Here is a 17,793-nt window from a genome sequence, read left to right as displayed (position 1 = left end):
AGCCACGGGGAGTATTATAGGAAGGGATATAATGACGTATGGGAGGGCACATCGGGAGGTTCTGCAGAACAAGATAAATAAGTAAGAAAGCCATTGGCGTTTGTTCCCCTAGGGATGTGAAGTAAGCTGACTTGTCGTTTTCAGAAGATTAGCCTTTGAGTAGTGGTTTGTAGTTCTCCTTGAAGAGGTCCTTTATCTTTTTTGTTAGTTGTACTCCTAGGTATTTTATTCTCCTTGTAGCAATTGCGAATGGGAGTTTGCTCTTGATTTGGCTCTCTGTTTGTCTGTTATTGGTGTATAGGAATGCTTGTGATTTCTGCACATTGATTTTGTATCCTGAGACTTTGCTGAAGTTACTTATCAGTTTATGGAGATTTTGGGCTGAGACAATTGTTACTTCTAAAGATACAATCATGTCGCCTGCAAATAGAGACAATTTGACTTCCTCCGTTCCTAACTGAATACCCTTTATTTCTTTTTCTTGCCTGATTGCTGTGGCTAAAACTTCCAATGCTATATTGAATAGGAGTGGTGAGAGAGGGCATCCTTCTCTAGTGCTAGATTTCAAAGGGAATGCTTCTAGTTTTTACCCATTCAGTATGCTATTGGCTGTGGGTTTGTCATAAATACCAGAAGCTAAAGTACAATTTAAAAAAAAAAAAAAAGAAGAAGAAGAAGAGGCCTTTGAATTGCTGGAGAGACTACAACAGAAGCAGGGAGCCCTGTGAGGAGCTCTTCCCGGTGTCCTGACAAGAAATGGACTGAAATGACAGTAGTGGGCTTAGGGATCAGTACCTAGTCTCAATAAATCATTTACATGTGGAACTTGCTAACAGAGTAGATGTGTGAAATCACTGATGTTAGGGCATTTGGCTGAAGTAGAATATTATTTAATGAGACAAGGAACAGTTTGGGTGCAAGGCAGAGAGTTACAGATAGATAATGGTAAGACTGAAATCTAGTGATGGTAAAGCAGGAAACAAATCTACTCTTTATGAAGTCCCAGGGAGCAGAGCGGGAGGGGAGTGGAAACTAAGTGAGAAGCATGTTAAGCAGAGTAGAGTATGCAAGAGAAAAAACAGAGAATCGGAGAGAGGAAGACTTTGAACAATATGAGTGAAATTTGAATACCGGGGGAAGAAGAGGGAGAAGTGAAGAATGAGACTGTTTTTCGATTGAGAAATAGGGTCATCAAGTGTATCTATTTACTAAAATAAAGAGAATGAATACTATGGAAGAACAGTTGCAGCCGAAAAGGGGGTTAATGCATTTTTTTTTCAGTTGCCATGAGCTCTCAGCCTGATGGTGAAACAAAATTGATTTGGAGATTTGGTCACCATCCTTATGTAGAAGGTGTTGGAGGTCATGTGAATAGATAAAGATTGATATCAAATTTTTGATCAATGGCAGACGAAGAATAGGTGGTGAAAAACTTAAGCAATAAATGTGGGTAATTCTTTTAAGAAATTTGCCTATAAGGAGAAGAAGACAGAGAAAGAACAAAAGCCGAAGATCAGAGTTGTGTAAAAGAATTTTTAAAAATATAAGACCGGGAAGACTTAAACAGTCTAAATATTTTAAATATATTGTTAAGAAGGTTAAGAGAAAAGAAAGAAATATGGGAGAAAGAGGAGATAATCAGTAAAGCAAGTTCACTGAAAGGATGTCAGTGAATGCAATTTAGAGAATAGTGAGTGACAGTGATATAAACTTAATTAGATGTGAGCTTTTCTATAATTTTTAATTTTAAAATTTCAACACAGTATATTTAATAGCAATACACAGAAAGTATTTATATACTTCTTATACCACATTTTCCCTAATACTGTTCTCAGAAAGATTCTTAGAGAAGAAGAAGAAGAATTGTTAGGATATGTTGGAACTTTCTCTTTTCACTTTTCATTTATGTTGATACGTAATAGATGTATATATTTGGGGTTAATATGATAATACATCATACAATTTGCAAAGATCAAATCAATGTAATTGGGATTTTCATCATCTTAAATGTTTATTTTTTATGCTAGAAAGATCAGAATTGTTCTCTTCTATTTTGAAATGTTCTATAGATTTTTATAAACTATAGAGATCCTACTGGTCTATTAAGCCCTGGGTTTTATTTCTTCTATCAAACTGTATATTCATAATATTTGTACAATAATTGACCTCATTTCATTTCTTCTTATTTTTAAACTCATTTTATATTAATTGTTGAATTTATTATCCTCTAAAAATGTTTATGAGTTGAAATTCTTATCCTTATTTTCTAGATTAAAAATTTGATATTTGGAGAAATTAAATATTTTTTTTCAAGTCACGCAGCTAGTAAATAACAAACTAATATCAAATTCTGACATATTGTTCCAAAAACCCCTTATCTTCCACTATGTTATATTCTCTGAATGATACTCTCAGAGAAGCCATCTATTCATGTCAAGTAATTTGCAGAGAGAACAAACATTGTTCTCATTCCCATGTTAGCTGGTAATTGATGTCTGAAATCCTTTATCAGGTAAATCACAATTTTTTTTAAAGATGTGGGCCTCGCTATATTGCCCAGTCTGATTAGGTTTTTAACCTCTTGAAGGCAGGATATATTTGCTATAACCTGATATCATTATAAAATTATAAGACACGGAATCTCCTGCCTAATAGTTCGTCAATTTAACGTATACTGAAATAATTACTTCTTAAAAATGCTTCATATGCAAATGTGCAAAAGGTAGCATATAGGCTTAAATGACCAACTAATCAACAATGCCTATCTGACCCTTTCCCAAGGGTAGAGGTAAGAAAGAATCGCAGAAGGTTGATGGTTGTGATATTGAAGCCCCTTACAGAAGGAGAAAGCCTGGAGAACCTGAGACATCATGAAGAAACTTAGTTTCATTTCCACCTTTCAAATAGACCCTGATTAAAAAATTAGCTAAAGACTAGACATAAAATATAGCTGGCAGCTGGTCATCATCACTGCAAAATAAACTTCTTTGGAAAAACACATGCTGAAACACAATTAATAACTTTGTATTTAGGAGCAAATTACCGTCACTAGGATCAGTAATTTTTACCATGTGAAGTACTAAGGATACTGAGTTTTACCCCCACTCCAGACAGAAGGGATGTTATTAAAATAATAAATTTGCCTATTATTGTTCTTATCTATATGAGGGTCTATCAGTGAGGTGTTTAGAATTGAAAACAATGCTTATAATACTAAAGTTTCTCCTTGGTCTTCAGTAGCCACTTCTACTTATTTCAGTGGACAATTGGTAAGGAGGTGCCGTTCTTCAACTCGAATTGTAAGCTCACAGAAAAAGCACAAAGGCAAGGCGTTTCCACTTTTTGAATAAACTTTCTCTAGGATGTATATAGGTGTTGTTTTAAAATGCTACATATTTTCATCTCTTTTGTATGCCTAGTTCTTTGTCATTTTTAGGGTTAACATAAGGAAGTCTATAAAAAGAACTCACTGGGTACTAGGAGCACTCATATATTAGACTTCTCTAGAGTGACAGAACTAATAGGATAAACATATATATATGTGTATATATGTATATGTATATATGTACATGTATATACATGTATACATATGTACATATATGTATATGTATACACATATATGTATACATATGTGTATATGTGTGAGTATATACATATGTGTGTGTGTGTGTGTGTATATATATATATATATATCTTCTGTATTACCTATATATATGGAGTTTATTAAGTAGTAACTTACACAATCACAAGGCCCCACAATAGGCCATCTGCAACCTGAAGAGCCAGAAAGCCAGTCTGAGTCCCAAAGCTGAAGAACTTGGAATCCCGTGTTCCAGGGCAAGAAGCATCCAGCATGGGAGAAAGATGTAGGCTGGGAGGCTAAGCCAGTCTAGCCTTTTCACATTTTTTTCTACCTGCTTTATATACTGGTCATGCTAGCAGCTGATTGGTGTCCACCCAGATTAAGGATGGGTCTGCCTCTCCTAGCCCACTGACTCAAATGGTAATCTCCTTTGGCAACACCCTAACAGATACACCCAGGATCTATACTTTACATCCTTTAATCCAATCAAGTTGAGAGTATTAACCATCACAACCCACATTTGAAAAGAAGTCAGTATTTTGAAAGGCAAAAAAGAGTGGGTGGAGACATAAGAATAAAAGAAATAGGGGGGTTGAATCAAAAAGAAGAAAAAAATTTAGAAGCAATTAGAAGTGATGAGAGGCAAGAATAGAGGAGGAAAAAAGAATCATATTGAAAATTGCAAGTAAATGGGAAAAAGAGAAAAAAATTAGTCTAAGAGATGGCTGTGAAATTTTGCCACCAATTGACTTAGTAGCACTACAGCACTTAGAAATGTTCAAATTGCTGTAAGGGCAAATGAGATGCATCTGAGTAAACAAAGTAAATTATTGAAAAGCTTGTCCTGTAATCCCAGCCCTTTGGGAGGATGAGGGGTCAAATCACAAGGTCAGGTGTTCAAGGCCAGCCTGACCAACATGGTGAAACCCCATCTCTACTAAAAATACAAAAATTAGCTAAGCCTGGTGGCACATGCCTGTAATCCCAGCTACTCAGGAGGCTGAGGCGGGAGAATCACTTGAACGCGGGAGGCAGAGGTTGCAGTGAACCGAGATCATGCCATTTCACTCCAGCCTTGGCAACAGAGTGAGACTCCATCTCAAAAACAAACAAACAAACAAATAAATAAATAAATAAAAGTTTGTGTAAGTTTGGCTTCTGTACGATTCTGCAGCTCTGCAGCTACTTTTTTTTTTGTCCTGTACACAGTGATGTTAACACTTCAGCAGTTACTTGCTGAAGTCTAGCTTCACTAGGCAAGATCATGACAGATGATGAAATAGAGAAAAATATTCACAAAGCAATTTATGTTGAAGAACACTTAGGCAGTTATATGTTGCAAAGAGGGAAAAAAAAAGATTAAAGACAAAGTAAAACTGAGTGGTAATGCTAAGCCAAATAATTTCATGTGATATATTGGAGACGTTGTTATATTTGGGTCCACACAGGTGTATGGAAGGTGACAACATGCCAGCCAAAGAAGAATGCTCAATGAGCACCATCCAACCAGAGCAAGGATGTGGCAGGCTCTGGGCAGAGACAGATGGAAGGCTCTGGCAAGCTCTTTATATTTTCTCACTCTGTGGATAAATACAGGCACTTACAGATACCATTGTAAATTTCAGTTGCTATTTCTAGGGAGCTCAATGTTGTGTGCAGTATTATGAGGAGAATGTTGGCTCTTGTGTGAGGATTTACCTCACTGCATTGTCATCCTCTAATGATACCCCCAGGAAGTACATCCCAGAGTTCAAGGAACAGAAGGATACACTAACCAAGTTGAGCTTTTCAAATAACACAGAGTAGTAAATCAATTAAAAACACACAGTGAAGGGTCAAGGGAAAATAATACAGGTACAATAACCCACTTAGGATAGAGTACAAGGAAGACAGAAAGAATATACTAACTGCGTCCTCAGATATGTTCTATCAGAGAGACACAGTTAGAAATACACCTGGCCAAGCTGTGGTTCATCGTTTAACCTGATGAGCAGCTGTAGATTTTATTTATGTCTCTTAGGAGACCACAGGTAGTGTCAGAAGGAGTTCACAAATGGTTGGCCAATTTAAGAACTCATAAATATTGTGTGCCTTTGTAAGCCTCACAAATTTGTTGTGTATCAGGAAAATCATATGCCTCAGGTATATGCAGTGTATTATGAATATTACATGCCACTTGATCTTTCTCTATGTTTGATGCATACCTGTTTTACTAATGTTATTTATTCCTAACCCATAATATAGTTTACTGATTTACTTAACATTTTCATGAATTCTATCTATGCCTCACAAGCTACTTGTTTCCACATCTAATTTTGTTTATCATCATTTGTCTCTTTTTCTGATTTTTTTTTTTGTATGTTAGGTTATGGGATACATGTGCAGATCATGCAGGATTGTTGCATAGGTATACACATGGCAAGGTGGTTTCCTTCTTCCCCCCAATCACCTATATTTGGCATTTTCCCCCATGTTACCCCTCCCCAACCTCCCCATCCCTGCTGTCCCTCCCTTAGCCACCCCCCCAACAAAAGACCCAATGTGTGATGCTCCCCTCCCTGTGTTCATGAGTTTTCATTGTTCAACACCTGCCTATGAATGAGAACATGGAGTATTTGGTTTTCTGTTCCTGTGTCAGTTTGCTGAGAATGATGGTTTCCAGATTCGTCCATGTCCCTACAAAGAACATAAACTCATCCTTTTTTATGGCTGCATAGTATTCCATGGTGTATATGTGCCACATTTCCTTTGTCCGGTCTATCATTGATGGGCATTTAGGTTGGATCCAGTTCTTTGCTATTGTAAACAGTGCCACAGTGAACATACATGTACATGTGTTTTTATAACAGAATAATTTAGAATCCTTTGGGTATTTACCCAGTAATGTGATTGCTGGGTCAAATGGAATTTCTATTTCTAGATCCTTGAGGAATTGCCACACTGTCTTTCACAATGGTTGAACTAATTTACACTCCCACCAACAGTGTAAAAGTGTTCCTATTTCTCCACATCCTCTCCAGCATCTGTTGTCTCCAGATTTTTTAATGATCGCCATTCTAACTGGCGTGAGATGGTATCTCAATGTAGTTTTGATTTGCATTTCTCTAATGACCAGTGATGATGAACATTTTTTCATATGTTTGTTGGCCTCATGTATGTCTTCTTTTGTAAAGTGTCTGTTCATATCCTTCACCCACTTTTGAATGGGCTTGTTTGTTTTTTTCTTGTAGATCTGCTGTACTTCTTTGTAGATTCTGCATATTAGGCCTTTGTCAGATGGGTAGATTGCAAACAATTTTTCCCATTCTGTTGGCTGCCGGTTCACTCTGATGATTGTTTCTTTTGCTGTGCAGAAACTCTTAAGTTTAATTAGATCCCATTTGTCTATTTTGGCTTTTGTCACTGTTGTTTTTGGTATTTTAGTCATGAAGTCCTTGCCTATGCCTATGTCCATGCCTATGTCCTGAATGCTTTTGCCTAGGTTTTTTTTTATAGGATTTTTACGGTGTTAGGTTTTATGTTTAAATCTTTAATCCATCTGGAGTTAATTTTAGTGTAGGGTGTAAGGAAGGGGTCCAGTTTTAGCTTTCTGCAGATGGCTAGCCAGTTTTCCCAACACCATTTATTAAAGAGGGAATCCTTTTCCCACTGCTTGTTTTTGTTTTTGTGAGGTTTGCTGAAGATCAGATGGTTGTAGATTTCTGACGTTTCGTCTAAGGCCTCTGTTCCGTTCCATTGGTCTATTTCTCTGTTTTGGTACCAGTACCATGCTGTTTTGCTTACAATAGCCTTGTAGTATAGTTTGAAGTCAGGTAGCATAATGCCTCCAGCTTTGTTCTTTTTTATTAGGATTGCCTTGGCTATGCAGGCTCTCTTTTGGTTCCATATTAAGTTTAAAATGTTTTTTTCCAGTTCTGTGAAGACTGTCAATGGTAGCTTGATGGGGATGTCATTGAATCAATACCATTTTCACAATATTGATTCTTACTAACTATGAGCATGGAATGTTTTTCCATCTGATTGTGTCCTCTCTTATTTCCTTGAGCAGTGGTTTGTAGTTCTCTTTAAAGAGGTCCTTCATGTCCTTTGTTAGTTGTATTCCTAGGTATTTTATTCTCTCTGCAGCAATTGTGAATGGGAGTTCACTCATGATTTGGCTCTCTGTTTGTCTGTTATTGGTGTATAGGAATGCTTGTGATTTCTGCACATTGATTTTGTATCCAGTGACTTTGCTGAAGTTGCTTATCAGCTTACGTACATTTTGGGCTGAGATGATGGGGTCTTCTAAATGTACAATCATGTTGTCTGCAAATAGAGACAATTTGAATTCCTTTTTTCCTAACAGAATACCCTGTATTACTTCTTATTACCTCATTGCTCTGGCTAGAACTTTCAATACTACATTGAATAGGAAGAGTGAGAGAGGACATCTTTGTCTTTTGTCATTAATAGCTTTTATTATTTTGAGATAGGTTCCATCAATGCCTAGTTTCTTGAGAGTTTTTAGCATAAAGTGCTGTTGGATTTTATCAAAGGCTTTCTCTGTATCTATTGAGACGATCATGTAGTTTCTGTCTTTGGTTCTGTTTATGTGATGGATTACATTTATAGATTTGCGTATGTTGAACCAACCTTGCATCCCCAGGATGAAGCCTATTTGATTGTGATGAATAAGTTTTTGATGTGCTGTTATATTCAGCTTGCCAGTATTTCACTGAAGATTTTTGTATTGATGTTCACTATGGATATTGGCCTGAAGATTTCTTTTTTAGTTGAATCTCTGCCAGGTTTTGGTATCAGGATGATGTTGGTCTCATAAAATGAGTTAGGGAGGATTCCCTCTTTTTGTATTGTTTGGAATAGTTTCAGAAGGAATGGTACCAGCTCCTCTTTGCACATCTGGTAGAATTCAGCTGTGAACCTGTCTGGACCTGGATTTTTTTTGGTTCATAGGCTATTAATTGCTGCCTCAACTTCAGATACTGTTATTTGTCTATTTAGGGATTCAACTTCTTCCTGGTTTAGTCTTGGGAGGGTATAAGTTTCCAGGAATTTATCCATTTCTTCCAGATTTGCTGGTTTATGTGCATAGAGTTGTTTGTAGTAATCTCTGATTGTGGTTTGTATTTCTGTGGCTTTGGTGGTGATATCCCCTTTATCATTTTTTATTGCATCTATTCGATTTTTCTCTCTTTTCCTTTTTATTAGTCTGGCTAGCAGACTGTCTATTTTGTTGATTTTTTCAAAAAACCAGCTCTTAGTTTCATTGATATTTTGGAGGGTATTTGTGTCTCTATCTCCTTCAGTTCTGCTCTGATCTTAGTTATTTCTTGTCTTCTGCTAGCTTTTGAGTGTTTTTGATCTTGCTTCTCTAGCTCTTTCAATTTTGACGATAGGGTTTTGATTTTAGATCTTACCTTTCTTCTCATGTGGGCATTTATTGCTATAAATTTCCCTCTAGAAACTGCTTTAAATATGTCCCAGAGATTCTGGTATGTTATGTCTTTGTTCTTATTGGTTTCAAAGAACATCTTTATTTCTGCCTTCATTTCATTGTTTATCCAGTCACCATTCAGGAGCAAGCTGTTCAGTTTCCATTTAGTTGTGTGGTTTTGAGTGAATTTCTTAATCTTGAGTTCTAATTTGATTGCACTGTGGTCTGATAGACTGTTTGTTATGATTTCCATTCTTTTGCATTTGCTGAGGAGTGATTTACTTCCAAGGTGGTCAATTTTAGAGTAAGTGCGATGTGGTGCTGAAAAGAATGCATATTCTGTGAATTTAGGATGGAGATTTAGGATTTAGGATGGAGAGTTCTGTAGATGTCTGTTAGGTCCACTTGGTCCAGATCTGCATTCAAGTCTTGGATATCCTTGTTGATTTTCTGTCTCGTTGATCTGTCCAATATTAACAGTGGAGTGTTAAAGTCTCCAACTATTATTGTGTGAGAGGTATTTTATAGCAGAATTGAATCATCTCAAATAATAAAAGAAATTTACATTACATTAAAAGTGAAAGAGGACTTTCTAAGGAGAAGGCAAATGTAAAAGCTGGAAGAACTGGGTGAGTGCTACTTGAGATGAGATTTTAATTTAATACAGTTGTAGTGAATGTTGGGAGATAATGAAAAAAGACAATACAGATAGTGATTCCAGGTCTGTTTTACAAGGTTGATGGTTAGTTCTTTCTTTCTTATTAGAAACATGAGTGTTTGCCACAACAGGAATGCCTGCTTCCCTGTTTCTACCTTAAAAGGTCCAGAGTGAAATAACTGTCTTCTGTCTTTAGGTCTAATTATCACCTCTCCCTTAAGCATTACCTCTCTTAGAAACAACCTCTTCACAGCGTGATGGTGATTGATAGAGAAGATATTCACTCCCCAGGATAGACTCTATTTTCTACCCAATGTCCCAGCAACACAATTACCACAAAGAAGGTAACTCTTTTCCCCATTCTGATTAAATGATACTTATATTAAGATGCATCTTAAAACTAAGTGAATATACAACAAAATTTCTATTCTTTAAAGCTATTTCTCCACTAGTGGGAGATGAATTTATATTTATGTTGTTTCCTGCAGCTGCCATTGTCACAGTCTCCATTTCTTATTCCCCATCATTTTCTATCTATTCATCTGCCACAAACCATTTTCCAATAAAGATACAGTGTTCCAGCAAATTAAAATACGTTTTACTAAGAAGGAACAAAGTCAATATAGATGTAATGGAGCCCATGTACACATAAATCAATTTGCTTTACAAAATAGATAATTATTTAAGTCTTAAAACATCTGCATTCATGCTATGACGACTGGCTAGCAATAAGCAGAGGAATGAAACTGGACCCCTGTCACTCACCCTATTACAAAAAATAAGATGGATTAAGGACTTAAATATAAGACCTCAAACTATAAAAATCCTAGAAGAAAACCTAGGAAACATTCTTCTGGGCATTGGCCTAGGCAAGGAATTTATGACTAAGACCTCAAAAGTAAAAGCAACAACAAAAAAAAAATTGATAATTGGAACTTAATTGAACTATAGAAATTTTGCACATCCATAATAAACTTTCAAAATTGTAAAACAGCCTACAAAATGGAAGAAAATATTTGCAAGCTGTGCATCCAAAAGAGGACTAATATCCAGAATCTATAAGCAACTTAACAAGAAAAAAGCAAATGACCCTATTAAAAAGTGGACAAAGAACATGAACAGACTTATCAAAAGAAGACATACATACACATAGCCAAGAACCATAATTTTAAAAATGCTCAACACCATTAATTGTCAGTGAAATGCAGACTAAAGCCACAATGAGATACCATCTCACACAGTCAGAATGTCTGTTATTAAAAAGTCATAAAATAACATATTGATGAGGATTCAGAAAAATGGGAATACTTATACACTGGTAGTAATGTAAATTAGTTCAGTCCTTATGGAGAGCAGGTTGGAGATTCCTCAAAGAACAACAAAATAAGACTACCATTCGGCCCAGCAATCCCACTACTGGGTATCTTCCAAAAGGAAAATAAAAAGATACCTGCATTCATTTGTATATCACAGCACCATTAACAATCCAAAACTCATGGGATCAACCTGAGTGTCCATCAGTGTGGACTGGAAAAAGAAAATGTGGTACATATACACAAGGGAATATTACAGAGCCATGAAAATGAATGAAATGCAACATTGATGCAGCTGCAGGTCATTATCCTAAGTGAATTAACACAAGCAGAAAATCAAATGCCACATGTTCTCACTTATAAGTGGAAGCTAAACAATGAGTACACACACGTAAGGATGGAAACAGTAGACACTGGAGACTCCAAGGAAGAGAAGAGTAGGAGCAAGGGTTGAATAACTACCTGTTGGGTACTGTGTTTGCTATTTGGGTGATGGGTTTGATAGAATCCCAGATATCAGCATTACATATTATATCCACTTAACAAACCTGTGCATGTACCCCTGAATCCATAAATAAAGTAAAATTTTAATCCTAAAAAAATACTAGATTCAGACTACAAAATGATATGGTAATGTGACAATGTAAATGTAAAACGAAAGTGTTCTGCTACTTCACAAAATCACATTTTAATTTAAATGTGAATTGAATTCTCCACCATGAGCAAAGTCATAAAAAAACTCAGGAAGATAATGATTTCACAACTCTTATTTCTTAAACCGTGTTTGGTATTGCTGCCTGGAGCTGCCACCTCTCTTCTTGCACAGATCCTTGAGATCTTAAGTTCTCCTTGAGCCAAGATGTAGCTCATTTACTTTGTTGCTGAAGTTTTGCTGCTTGTATAGAATATTACATATTATGCTTTTCTAACAGTGGAAACTGGGCGGAAGGACTATTTGGAGTTTCAGACCTGGCAAAGCAAGATTTTAAGGATAAACTAAGACTTGCAGAGTATTTGTTTTTTAATAATAACTATGATTTATTAGACAGCTACTCTAAGTGCTAGGCATTGCCTCAAGCTCTTTAAATGTATAATATCTGTTACAAGAAGTATTATTACTGGTTTTATTCAAACAAAGAATCTGAGGCTTGGAAAAGATATGGTACTGTCTGGAGTCATTCAGTAGGCATCAAGATTTAAACTCAGGTTTATCTGATTAAAATATAGTTTTTTTTTTCTGCAGGATCATTATGCATCAATAGGCAGAAGAGAGTCTTTGGATGTTTTGGAACATAAAAATGGAATAATCAGAAAGGTGCTTCAGTTAGCTATGTGCGGTGACTCTGAGGGACAGTATTTAGAATAGGGCTCCTGTTAAGAGGAAATGGCAAAAATAACAGAAGTTCGAACAAAGCTTATAATGGTGGACTAGGAAAGTAAGTGGAGTGTAGTAAAAGCAATTCTGTAAAAAAATGCATGAAAAGGTTTTATCCTCCTGTGTATCCTCTGAACCTAGCACAGTGCCTGTCTGTAGGGGTTCAACATTTACTCACTGAACAAAAGGGAATCCCTGGATGAGCTATGTGTTACCTAGGAAAAGCAGCAGGTACTCTCAAACAAGGTACAAATGTGATCACTTTTTAAAACAGAGACCTAACTGAAATCAATTGGAAAGGAAAGGATGACAGGCATTCAGAGATGAAGGCGTTTCAAATAATGACTGTGGCTATAATACAGAGGACAGTTTTATAAATGTGAGAAACAAATGGAAAATGAATGATTACTACATAGCCATCTTTTTCCATTAGCACAAACATAGCCCGAAGTATCTTATTCAACTACTCATTTAACATCCAACTACTCATATTACACAATAATCAAAACAAAAGGAGTATTTTATAGTTTATAAGGCACATTCATGAGAGGTTCTTCGTCTACAAATTGAGAAAATTTTTAAAGATAAGTAGAGCAGATGAAGAAGGCAATTTAATTGCTATTTTATAGATGAAATATAGGAGGATGAATGATAATTTTAAAACACAGCTGGCTAACAGGCAGTACCAGAACTTATTATTTTTTATAATCTATACTATTACATCAGCAGTCATACATTTGTACAATAAAATTCACAAATTTGAAGAGTCCAATTTGGTGAGTTTTGACAAATATATTGTGACAGTGTAACCATAACCACAAATAAATCAGAATATTTTCATTACCCTGAAAAGTTCCCTTAAGTCCATGTATGATCAATCTGCTGCACCCATTCTTATGATGGCAGTGGCTGCTCCAAAGAGATTGTTACTGCCATCATGCTGGCTACAGCATGGAGGCACAGCTGAGGCAGCATACTCCATCTAGCCAGTGGGAGCCCTGCCCCTTCCATTTTGAGGTGGGAGCTCCCTAGGTGCAGTTGCAGCTGCCCAAATCACAGCTGCAGACCCAGGCCTCCCACTCCACAGAGTAGGTAGCAGCCCCACTCCCAAACTACAGCTGTAAATCAGAGCCTCCCTGTGATCTGGGCTGGGAACAGGCAGAGCCTTGCCCTCCCAGGCACAGCTGCAACCCCCCAAACTGGGCTGTAGACTCAGGCATTTCTGCATTTTTGGGGGCCCAGAAAGGCCCCCCCCTGCCCTTGCAGGCTCAGGGGTGCCTGCCCCCACCCCCACTGCCTGGTTTCTCCCTGCTATCAGCACCTGCTCTGATATTGGAACAAAATTGGGGCTGAGCCCAGGGGCCATAAATGAAAGCAGGAGGCAGACAGATGGCAGAAAGTGGCAGTTCCCTGGTAAGGCCCCATCTTAAGGCCAGCAAGAGCCTGAAGGCTGGAGGCTGAGCTGCCAGTCCCGTGGACTGGAGTAGGGCACTGTGGTCCCTTTTCTGGGCCACCCATGGACCAAATGGCACACACTTCCTCTCCTCTCAGGTCTATATGGGCCCCAGGCTTAGCCGTAGCAGGCAGAAGACAGGGAGGACAGAGGATGGAGAGATGAGGCAATACAAGGTCCAGAGAGAAGCAACATCACCAGGGCCTCCTCTCTGCTGAGAACAGCAGATGTCAGGATGACTGGTAGCAGAGAGGAGCTGCCTCTCCAGGGCTTCCTCTCTGCTGAGAGCTGAACACTCAATACATCGACCTGCCTACAGAGAGGAGGTACGCAGTCTGGGTCTCTTCTGAGCTGTTTTAACACTTAATAAAGCTCTTCTTCATTTTGTTCACATTTCACTTGTTTGCATACTAATTATAGTTTCATATATAGTAAACTGGCCAGGTGTGGTAGCTTGTCCTGTAATCCCAGCACTTAGGGAGACCAAGGTGGGTGGATCACTTGTGGTGTGGAGTTCAAGATCAGCCTGGCCAACATGGTGAAACCACATCTCTACTAAAAATACAAAAGTTTTCTAGGTGTGGTGGCACATGCCTGTAGTCCCAGCTACTTGGGAGGCTGAGGCACAAGAATTGCTTGAACCCAGGAGGCAGATGTGCAGTAGGCTGAGATCGCACCACTGTATTCAGCCTGGGCGACAGAGCAAGATTCCATCTAAAGTACAGTAAATGCTTCAGTTTTTGTTTTTACTATTTTATTTTAGGCAACTCTATGTCCTTCCCATTTTTCCGTAAATTTTAAAGTAAGATTGTTCATTTCTTCAAAAATATCTTGGCAGTTTTTATTTAATTTTCATAAATCCAGAGATTACTATTGTCTCTTACCAATGAATGTAGTACATACTTAGTTTATATTGTATTTGTCTCATATGGTTTGGTTGTATTCCCATCCAGATCTCATCTTGAATTCCCACTTGTTATGGGAAGAACCCGGTGGGAGGTAATTGAATCATGGGCATGGGGGTTCTTTCCCATGCTGTTCTCATGGGAGTGAAAAAGTCTTATGAAATCTGATGGTGTTAAAAATGGGAGTTTCCCTGCACAAGCTGTCTCTCTTTGCTTGCTGCCATCCATGTAAGATATGACTTGCTGCTCTTTGCCTTCTGCCATGATTGAGAGGCCTCCCTAGCCATGTGGAAATGTAAGTCCATTAAACTCTTTTTCCTGTATAAATTGCCCAGTCTGGGGTATGTCTTTTTCAGCAGCATGAAAATGGACTAATACAGTAAACTCATACCAGAAAAGTGGGGCGTTGCTGAAAAGATACCCAAAGTGTGGACATGACTTTGGAACTGGGTAACAAGCAGAGGTTAGAACAGTTTGAAGGATCAGAAGAAGACATGAAAATGTGAGAAAGTTTGGAACTTCCTAGACACTTGTTGAATAGCTTTGCCAAAAATGTTGATAGTATATAGACAATAACATTCAGGCTGAGGTGGTCTCATATAGGAAAGAGAAACTTGTTGGGAACTGGAGCAAAGGTGATTCTTGTTATGTTTAGCAAAGAAACTGTAAGCATTTTGGCCCTACCTAGAGATTTGTGGAACTTTGAACTTGAGAGAGATGATTTAGGATATCTGGTGGAAGAAATTTCTAAGAAGAAAAGCATTCAAGATTTGACTTGGGTGCTGTTAAAGGCATTCAGTTTTAAAAGAAAAACAGAGCATAAAAGTTTGGAAAATTTGCAGCAATGTGATAAAAAGGGAAATCCCATTTTCTGAGGAAAAATTTAAGCTGTCTGTGGAAATTTGCATAAGTAATGAGGAGCCGAATATTAATCACCAAGACAATGAGGAAAATGTCTCTAGGGAATATCCGAGACCTTTGTGGTAGCCCTTCCCATCACAGACCTGGAGGTTTAGAAGGAAAAATTGGTTTCATGGACTGGGCCTGGGGTCCCTCTGCTGTGTGCAGTTTAGAGACTTGGTGCCCTGCATCCCAGCTGCTCTAGCCATGACTAAAAGGGGTTCAGAGGGTGCACGCCCCAAGCCTTTGCAGCTTTCATGTGGTGTTGAGCCTGTGAGTAAACAGAAGTCAAGAATTGAGGTTTGGGAACCTCCATCTAGATTTCAGAGGAAGTATGGAAATCCCTGAATGTCCGGGCAGAAGTTTGCTGTAGGGGTGGGGTCCTCATGGAGGACATCTGCTAGGGCAGTGTAGAAGGGAAATGTGGGGTGGGAGGCCCCACACAAAGTCCCTACTGGGGCATTGGCTAGTGGCACTTTAAGAAGGCTATCATTCTCCAGACCCCTGAGTGGTAGATCCACTGACAGTTTGCACTCTGCACCTACGAAAGCCTCAGACACTCAATGCCAGCCCATGAAAACCATAGGGTGGGGAGCTGCCCAAGACCATGGGAACCCATGTCTTGCATCAGCATGACCTGGATGTGGGACATGAAGTCAAAGGATATTATTTTGGAGATTTAAGATTTGACTGCCCAAAGGCTGGGACAGTGGTTCATGCTTATAATCCCAGCAGTTTGGGAGACCAAGGTGGGCAGATCACTTGAGGTCAGAAATTTGAGATCAGATGGGCCAACATGATAAAACCCTGTCTCTACTAAAAATACAAAAATTAGCTGGGCATGATGGCAGGTCCCTGTAATCACAGCTACTTAGGAAGCTGAGGCAGGAGAATCACTTGAACCTGGGAGACGAGGATTCAGTAAGCCCAAACTGTGCCATTGCACTCCAGCCTATACTTTAGGTGATAGAGCAAGACTTCATCTCAAAAAAAAAAAAAATTTGACTGCCATGCTGGATTTTGGACTTGCATGGAGCCTGTAACCACTTTATTTTGGCCAATTCCTCCCGTTTGGAAAGGCTGTATTTACCCAATGCCAGTACACCCATTGTATCTAGGAAGTAACTAACTTGCTTTTCATTTTACAGGCTCATAGGCAAAAGGGACTTCCTTGTCTCAGATGAGACTTGGGACTGTGTATTTTTTAGTTAATGCTGACATAAGTTAAGACTTTGGGGGACTGTTGGGAAGGCATGATTGGTTTTGAAATGTGAGGACATGAGATTTGGGAGGGGCCAGGGGCAGAATAATATGCTTTGGCTGTGTCTCTACCCAAATCTCAACTTGAATTCCCATGTGTTGTGGGAGGAACCTGGTGGCAGGTAATTTAATTATGGGGTGGGTCTTTACAATGCTGTTCTTGTGATATCCAATAAATCTCATGTGATCTAATGGTTTTATAAGGGGGAGGTTCCCTGTACAAGTTCTCTATTTGCCTGCTGTCATCCATGTAAGATGTGCCTTTGCTCCTTCTTGCCTTCCACCATGATTATGAGGCTTCCCCAGTCACATGGAGCTGTAAGTCCATTAAACCCTTTTACCTGTATAAATTACCTAGTCTCGGGTATGTCTTTATTTTTCTTATTTATTTATTTATTTATTTATTATTTATTTTGAGACAGTGTTTCACTCTTGTAGCCCAGGCTGGAGAGCAATGACAATCTCAGCTCATTAGAACCTCTACCTCCCAGGCTCAAGTGATTCTCCTGCCTCTGCCACCCAAGTAGCTGGGACTACAGGAGCCCACTGTCATGCCTGGCTAAGTTTTGTATTTTTAGTAGAGATGGGGTTTCACCATGTTGGCCAGCATGGTCTTGAACTCCTGACCTCAGGTGATGCAGCCACTTTAGCCTCCCTAAGTGTTGGGATTATAGGCATGAGCCACCACTCCTGGCCTTAGGTATGTCTTTCACAGCAGCATGAAGATAGACTAATATGTAGTCTAAGTGAAATTTTATAGTTTTGCTGTACAGATCTTGAATATACTATTCAAAAATTATTCCTATGTTACGACTTTAATGAAAGTTTTCCTGTGTTATGGTTTTTATTCCTGTTATGATTTTAACAAAGCAGCTACAGGTCCCATGTAAGTCCAACATCCAACAAGGAAGT

General features: G+C 38.4%; 2 long non-coding RNA genes across 3 annotated transcripts in view; both read left to right on the top strand.

Moving 5' to 3' along the window:
* LOC116562333 overlaps nucleotides 1-17,793 on the top strand; it is a 311,253-nt gene that overhangs the window by 203,949 nt on the left and 89,511 nt on the right. The gene's annotated exons all lie outside the window — the stretch shown is intronic.
* Nucleotides 3,862-17,784, top strand: LOC116562334. Its single transcript, XR_004273882.1, has 3 exons — nucleotides 3,862-4,073; nucleotides 7,833-7,837; nucleotides 17,773-17,784. It is a non-coding gene; the product is annotated as an uncharacterized LOC116562334 (long non-coding RNA).

The sequence above is a fragment of the Sapajus apella genome, unplaced genomic scaffold (genome assembly GCF_009761245.1).
Source record: "Sapajus apella isolate SASKATOON/1434 unplaced genomic scaffold, GSC_monkey_1.0 scaffold32, whole genome shotgun sequence".
In the NCBI taxonomy this organism is placed as follows: domain Eukaryota; kingdom Metazoa; phylum Chordata; class Mammalia; order Primates; family Cebidae; genus Sapajus; species Sapajus apella.
Note: the sequence above shows the minus strand (reverse complement) of the source record. Positions and strands in the feature narration are given on the sequence as shown.